This window comes from Triticum urartu, chromosome 2 (genome assembly GCF_003073215.2).
Source record: "Triticum urartu cultivar G1812 chromosome 2, Tu2.1, whole genome shotgun sequence".
NCBI classification, from domain to species: Eukaryota; Viridiplantae; Streptophyta; class Magnoliopsida; order Poales; family Poaceae; genus Triticum; species Triticum urartu.
In genome coordinates this window covers 27835756-27844004 of record NC_053023.1, presented here as the reverse complement: position 1 = coordinate 27844004, position 8249 = coordinate 27835756, and the positions used below count along the sequence as shown (strand labels likewise).

At 50.0% G+C, this 8249-nt stretch overlaps 1 long non-coding RNA gene across 1 annotated transcript; it reads right to left on the bottom strand.

The window, feature by feature from the left end:
- Positions 1 to 5112: 5112 nt before the first annotated feature.
- Positions 5113 to 7798, bottom strand: LOC125540802. Its single transcript, XR_007297383.1, has 6 exons — positions 7678 to 7798; positions 6544 to 6637; positions 6324 to 6434; positions 5713 to 6240; positions 5484 to 5516; positions 5113 to 5405 (listed from the first exon to the last, which is right to left on the bottom strand). It is a non-coding gene; the product is annotated as an uncharacterized LOC125540802 (long non-coding RNA).
- Positions 7799 to 8249: the final 451 nt, after the last annotated feature.

Below are 8249 nucleotides of genomic sequence, written 5' to 3'. Positions count from 1 at the left end.
ACACGTTCCGCACCAGAGTGGTACGGCAACCCTGTCTTGGAAATCATGTTGTTAGACAATGGTGAACCTTCGAACTATGAAGAAGCGATGGCGGGCCTGGATTCCGACAAATGGCTGGAAGCCATGAAATCCGAGATAGGATCCATGTATGAAAACGAAGTATGGACTTTGACTGACTTCCCCGTTGAGCGGCGAGCCATAGAAAATAAATGGATCTTTAAGAAGAAGACAGACGCAGATGGTAATGTGACCATCTATAAAGCTCGGCTTGTCGCTAAGGGTTATCGACAAGTTCAAGGGGTTGACTACGATGAGACTTTCTCACCCGTAGCGAAGCTGAAGTCCGTCCGAATCATGTTAGCAATTGCCGCATTCTATGATTACGAGATATGGCAAATGGACGTCAAAACGGCATTCCTTAATGGTTTCCTTAAGGAAGAATTGTATATGATGCAGCCGGAAGGTTTTGTCGATCCTAAGAATGCTGACAAGGTGTGCAAGCTCCAACGCTCGATTTATGGGCTGGTGCAAGCATTCGGAGTTGGGACATTCGCTTTGATGATATGATCAAAGAGTTTGGGTTTGTGCAGACTTATGGAGAAGCCTGCGTTTACAAGAAAGTGAGTGGGAGCTCTGTAGCATTTCTCATATTATATGTAGATGACATACTTTTGATGGGAAATGATATAGAATTTTTGGACAACATTAAGGCCTACTTGAATAAGAGTTTTTCAATGAAGGACCTTGGAGAAGCTACTTATATATTAGGCATCAAGATCCATAGAGATAGATCAAGATGCCTCATAGGTCTTTCACAAAGCACATACCTTGATAAGATATTGAAGAAGTTCAATATGGATCAGTCTAAGAAGGGGTTCTTGCCTGTGTTGCAAGGTGTGAAATTGAGCTCAGCTCAATGTCCGACCATGGTAGAAGATATAGAAGAGATGAGTGTCATCCCCTATGCCTCAGCCATAGGGTCTATTATGTATGCCATGCTGTGTACCAGACCTGATGTAAACCTTGCCGTAAGTTTGGTAGGTAGGTACCAAAGTAATCCCGGCAAGGAACACTGGACAGCGGTCAAGAATATCCTGAAGTACCTGAAAAGGACTAAGGACATGTTTCTCGTTTATGGAGGTGACGAAGAGCTCGTCGTAAAGGGTTACGTCGACGCTAGCTTCGACACAGATCTGGATGACTCTAAGTCACAAACCGGATACGTGTATATGTTGAATGGTGGAGCAGTAAGCTGGTGCAGCTGCAAGCAGAGCGTCGTGGCGGGATCTACATGTGAAGCGGAGTACATGGCAGCCTCGGAGGCAGCGCATGAAGCAATTTGGGTGAAGGAGTTCATCACCGACCTAGGAGTCATACCCAATGTGTCGGGGCCGATCAAACTCTTCTGTGACAACACTGGAGCTATTGCACTTGCCAAGGAGCCCAGGTTTCACAAGAAGAACAGGCACATCAAGCGTCGCTTCAACTCCATTCGTGAAAATGTTCAAGATGGAGACATAGATATTTGTAAAGTACATACGGATCTGAATGTCGCAGATCCGTTGACTAAACCTCTCCCTAGGGCAAAACATGATCAACACCAGAACTCTATGGGTGTTCGATTCATCACAATGTAACTAGATTATTGACTCTAGTGCAAGTGGGAGACTGTTGGAAATATGCCCTAGAGGCAATAATAAAAGGATTATTATTATATTTCCTTGTTCATGATAATTGTCTTTTATTCATGCTATAATTGTGTTATCCGGAAATCGTAATACATGTGTGAATACATAGACACCAACATGTCCCTAGTAAGCCTCTAGTTGACTAGCTCGTTGATCAACAGATAGTCACGGTTTCCTGACTATGGACATTGGATGTCATTGATAACGAGATCACATCATTAGGAGAATGATGTGATGGACAAGACCCAATCCTAAACATAGCACAAGATCGTATAGTTCGTTTGCTAGAGTTTTTCCAATGTCAAGTATCTTTTCCTTAGACCATGAGATCGTGTAACTCCCGGATACCGTAGGAGTGCTTTGGGTGTACCAAACGTCACAACGTAACTGGGTGACTATAAAGGTATACTACGGGTATCTCCGAAAGTATCTGTTGGGTTGACACGAATCAAGACTGGGATTTGTCACTCCATATGACGGAGAGGTATCTCTGGGCCCACTCGGTAATGCATCATCATAATGAGCTCAAAGTGACCAAGTGTCTGGTCACGGGATCATGCATTACGGTACGAGTAAAGTGACTTGCCGGTAACGAGATTGAACAAGGTATTGGGATACCGACGATCGAATCTCAGGCAAGTAACGTACCGATTGACAAAGGGAATTGAATACGGGATTGCTTGAATCCTCGACGTCGTGGTTCATCCGATGAGATCATCGAGGAGCATGTGGGAGCCAACATGGGTATCCAGATCCCGCTGTTGGTTATTGACCGGAGAGTCGTCTCGGTCATGTCTACATGTCTCCCGAACCCGTAGGGTCTACACACTTAAGGTTCGGTGACGCTAGGGTTGTAGAGATATGAGTATGCAGTAACCCGAAAGTTGTTCGGAGTCCCTGATGAGATCCCGGACGTCACGAGGAGTTCCGGAATGGTCCGGAGGTGAAGAATTATATATAGGAAGTGCAGTTTCGGCCATCGGGAGAGTTTCGGGGGTCAGCGGTATTGTACCGGGACCACCGGAAGGGTCCCGGGGGGCCACCCATTCCGGAGGGCCTCATGGGCTGAAGTGGGGAGGGAACCAGCCCATAGTGTGCTGGTGCGCCCCCCCCCTTGGGCCCCCCATGTGCCTAGGGTTGGGAACCCTAGGGGAGGGGGCGCCTCCACTTGCCTTGGGGGGCACTCCACCCCCTTGGCCGCCGCCCCCCCTAGGAGATCCCATCTCCTAGGGCCGGCGCACCCCCTAGGGGGCCTATATAAAGGGTGGGGGAGGGAGGGCAGCCACACCTGAAGCCTCGGCGCCTCCCTCTCCCCTGTTACACCTCTCCCTCTCGCAGAAGCTCGGCGAAGCCCTGCTGCGATCACTGCTGCATCCACCACCACGCCGTCGTGCTACTGGATCTCCGTCAACCTCTCCTTTCCCCTTGCTGGATCAAGAAGGAGGAGACGTCATCCGCTCCGTACGTGTGTTGAACGCGGAGGTGCTGTCCGTTCGGCACTTGGTCATCGGTGATTTGGATCACGGCGAGTACGACTCCATCATCCCCGTTCTCTTGAACGCTTCCGCTCGCGATCTACAAGGGTATGTAGATGCACTCCCCTCTCGTTGCTAGATGACTCCATAGATAGATCTTGGTGAAACGTAGATAAAAAATTTTGTTTTCTGCAACGTTCCCCAACATGTTGCACAGGTAAACTAGCTGAAGCAATCGCGAGGTTCAGAACTTCTTCCAACTGTACCAATGTATATGCCTGGATGCATGCAAAGGATGGCCATGGTAATGGCCACGACTCAACTTTGCCATCATTGACTTGGGTGAACTGGGACGACAAGGGAAAATCGATCTTGACAGGTACCTTTGTCGAGCAACTAGTGAGTGCCAAGTTGTCCAGATTGAAGATAGGGAACAGCCAACGCAGCGGCATCTGAATGGCTTCCAGTGCAGCAGGCTCAGGGGCGATGCTGCCTGCAGTCTTGAATGAAGGTGGTGCTGCGGATGAGGTGAGCACCTACTCCTCGGGTGTTTCGCAGCTTGGGCACCCCGTCAAATAGGTGGTGGGTGTCGTAGTGGCGTCGTTGGTGTTGTCGACTTTGATCACCTTGTCATACACACTGAGCTCCAGGATGGTGTTGCCGGTGATCGCTGACGGGGTTGATGTTGTAGGAGCGGCAAGCTCGGATGGAGTCTCGCTGATGGCGCCCATGGACGCCTCGAGATGGAGGTCGTCGGTGGAAGCATCAGGCACCACATCATGGCGCTGGACCGCATCCAACGCTGCCTCCCATTCCGCGTACAGAGTGTCGTCGTAGAAGTACGACGGCGCCATCCCTTCGTCATCCGGCATGGTGATGGTGGTGTAGGTCGGTGGTAGGAGGTCCACGGAAAGGATGCAACACCCCTCGTAGATGGCATGGCCATCCAGGGCATCTCGAGCTCGGGTCGCCCTCCACCGTGACCGGAACTCGACATATGCCTCAACGCCATACATCCCGTCCACCACCCGCTCATAAGCGCAGATCACATACCCATCACCGGAGCGACGGAACAACTCGCGAATCGACTCGACGGTGACCGCCTGGCGAACGTTGTTGATCCGGGCGTGGAAAACTCCCTCGGGGCAGGCAAAATTGTGGCTTGGCATTCTATCGAATGGGGTGCAAGCGGAGGATGGAGAAGAAATTTTTGGTGAAATTATTTGAGGAATTTGAAGGAGGATCGAACGGCTCTGATGCCAATTGTTAGGTTCCAGCTACTAGTTTCACTCAATCACCATGGTTTGGCTACAAATCAAGAATTACAGGAGGAGGAAGCAGAGGAAGGAGGAGACAGAAGAGGAAGAACACGCTACAGAGAGGGAGATCGCCAGCCAGGCCGAAGCCTTCCGTCCAAGCCGCCTCTTTCGTGGGCACCCGTGTGCCCTTTTGTAGTTGGAGGCCATCCATCTTCTGGGCCAGATCGAGGCGAATAGGGCCGGCCCATAGTATGGTCGCTGACACATTGTTTAGTCAAAAGCTTGTGATCGTGTGATTCAGGGCTCAATTGTGTGCCGGGTGTCGTTTCTGACAGAGTTGGTGTATGATGACTGGTTTCTCTGGATGATTTATGTTGGACAGCAGTCCTCCATCCTTTGTTTTCGTGTGCACTGGTGATGGGCAGAATAGACTTGAAATAATTTCAACTTGTAGAAACATTTCTTGTGTGCAGAAGTCATATCCTCATACCATTTGGAACCAAAATGTAGAAACATATTTGAGTCATCCTTAAGATCATTTTGCTTGCCATGCTTGTGCAATAACAACATTCAGTTTTCACCAACTCAAGCCCATACTCTTGCTGAACGATCTGTACAGTTTTCACACAATCAAAGAGCATAGTATCACTACCCAGAAGACTAGGAAGGTAGCCACACATAGAGTGTGTATTTAGGCACTGCTAAAACATCCAGCCTTCAAATAATGTTAGCTTAACACTGGAGTACTAAACTGGAGCAGGAGAGCTAGGCAGGAGATACAAGCTGCTAAAACATCTTGCCTCCATTAGTAAGAGAGTGCTTTACAAGGCACTACATCACAATGTAAAAAGTCCTAAACAATGGCCCCTTCATCATTCATCAGTGCACCTTGGTTTCGGATACGGGTTGTTGAGTGCTGCCTTTTTGATTCGTTCGATCAGCTTCTTGTCAAGATGCAGATAGCAGCTTCTTTCGGCATTTCCCTGCAATTTGAGAAAATGCAAGAAATAAAAATCAGTGGTGCTCCACAATCTAGTTATCTTTGAAGTGGCATGTCTTACCGTGTATGATTCCAGGAGATTTCTCCACTTATCCTGAAAAATTAAACAAAACGATGGATTGGTGTTAGTGGCGGACCTAGGACAAATAATTAGAGGGGGTGCCGACGAGAGAAGGTAAGAACAACATGAGACAAATGCACCAAACATAAAACTAATTCAACCATCATTCATTCATTCAGTGGATGGCGGTATCTCACAGAATGTATCACCAGTCACCACACCGCTTTACCTTGAGATTGCTCGCAGTTCGGACCGACGTTGGAAACCATTTCTTCTTCATCGCAGACCACCGTGCAACCCCGCAATCTTTGACGCCATCCACCAGCGTAGCTACCTCTTCAGGTGTCCAGTGGCTATTGTTGGTTCTATGTGATGTTTGCTGTTAAAACAACCAACGACGTAGAATTCTTTGGCTGTTTTTCCATTGATGTATTAATAAGAATTGAAAATCTGAACTAAAAAAGGGTGTACAATATACAGAAAACAGTCGATATATGTGCGAGATAATTACCTAGTTTGAATTTCCACCCGAGAATAGACATAGGCCTTACCCCAAAATGGTTACCCAGATGCCAAGATTGATCTGTGCACAACAGCACCCTTCTCTTGCGAGGGCCTCTCTTGCGCCTCCAGCCGCTCTCTGGTCCATCTGCTGTATGAGTGGCGCACTCCGTCTCCGGTGGCGTGGCGTCTGGCGCCTCATCGTGGGTAGAAGGACAGTGGGGAGCTGCAAGTTGGCCTCCATTGGCTTCAAAGCCTGAAACCATAGATGAACAGATGCACTTGGTTTCCTATGTAAACTAGCATCGATATACTTGATCTCTTTTGTATTGCTGGTACCATCCACTGTATGATCGGCCCACTCCGTCTCCGGCGATGTGGCATCTGGCGTCTCATCGTGAGTAGAAGGAAAATAGGGAGCTGCAAGTTGGCCTCCCTTGGCTCCAAAGCCTGAAACCATAGACAGACGATCTCTTTTGTAATGTCGATAATACCATAGATAGATAGATGATCTCATTTGTTGTAACAAAATTCAGAGAAGAACAAACTAGCATCGCACCTTCCCAACATCCGTGGAGGTCACTCTCGTCAGGTGGTACTCCGAGCAGCTGGTCGATCGGCACGTCATACACTGAATAGAATTCGGTGTTCATCTGCCGTTAACAACAATGAAACACATGTGTTAATTTCATTAACAAGAATGAATGGAACTGCATAACCATTGTGTCAGATTTGATAAGATGAATAGAACTATGATCACATTAAGCCAGATTTGCTCATGGACCCATATTGTGCCCAGATTGTCTCAGTGTGCTCACTGAGCACGGTTAACTGAGCACTCTCGCCGTGATTGTCTGAGTACGATCCGCCAACGGGGGACGCCCGCCCCTCCGCCGTTGACATTTCCCCACACTTCCGGCCGTGCACCGCGGACGCCGGCGCTGGCCACTGAACGCACCTGACCGCCAACCCCCGACGGCCGCCTCCGCGTATTGCGTCCAGGTTATCTCAGAATCTCACTGAGCACGGTGCATGTGTAGTGCAGGCCGCGCACTAAGGCACTCTCGACGCTATGGAATGGAAGCACCACACCCTGATCCGCCAATGGGGGGACGTCCGCCCCTCCCCCTCGCCTCTTCTCTGAACTTTCCCCACACTGCCGTACCGGCCGTCCGCCGTCCATCGCGGCCGCCGGCCGCGGCCGCTAGGTCGTCCACCTTCCCGCACTGAACTGAACGCGCCTGCCCGCCTCCGCCTCGCCCCCCTCCACCTCGTCGGCGAGCTCGGCCACGGTCATCTCGCGCGCGCGGATCTTCCTCCGCTGCCTGCCTCCCCGCTCTGCCCGCTCAAGGCTGTCGACCTCCGCGACGACGACCGGGGCCTGCCCCGCGCTGTCTCCTCGCTCGACCACCCGTCCGTGCCCACCCCTGCACGCGCAGCTCGACCACGGACGCTACGCGTGCCTCCTCTGTTCCTCATCGACTACGGTCCCGGAGGCGATCTGCACTCGGGGCTGCAATGCAGGCGCGCGGCGACGGGCGCGCACACCCGAGCTCAAATGGCAGCGGCATCCAGAGAAGGGGGTGGCGGATCAACTACGAACTACAGTATGCCCGGCGCACGCGCGTGCAGCGGAGAAGGAACCAAGACGAACAGCAAAAACGAGGAAAAGAACCATGAAAGAGACACGCACCGGCTGCTGATTTGTGCTGATCAGGAATCCACCGCCGGCTGCTGCTGAGTTCGTCCAGTTCTTGAGCTGAGCAAAGAGGAGGCTGAGGGTGTGTGTATCCGCCACGAGCCCGGGACTGTTCCTACCGACTTAAAAAGGAAATTCTCAACCGTGTTGCTTTGAGCAACTTCACTTAAAAGGAAGCGCTCCACATGGTCGTGGCTGGCCCATGTTTCTCCCTAAGCGTGAAATGTCATTTTCAGCGGGGTCCGATGCTTTTATATGGGGTGTGAATGTTACTTTTAATACGGTTCAATGTTTTTCTATAGGTATGAAATGTCATTTTCGGCGGGTCCTATATAATGCTTATCATGACTTTGATGGACGTCGGTGTCCCTGAATGTTTCACCTATGCTTTTTCGTATATTTAGTGGATGTAAGAAGTCGGTGTCGCTGGATGTCCCACCTAATGATTTTCACAAATTTAATAGATGTGACTAATCATTGTCACTAGTAGGGTTGTGCATGCTTTGCTGCACCGTTTGTGTTGTTGGGATATCATAATAGAATTTATTTAGTTTGGCACGTGAGAT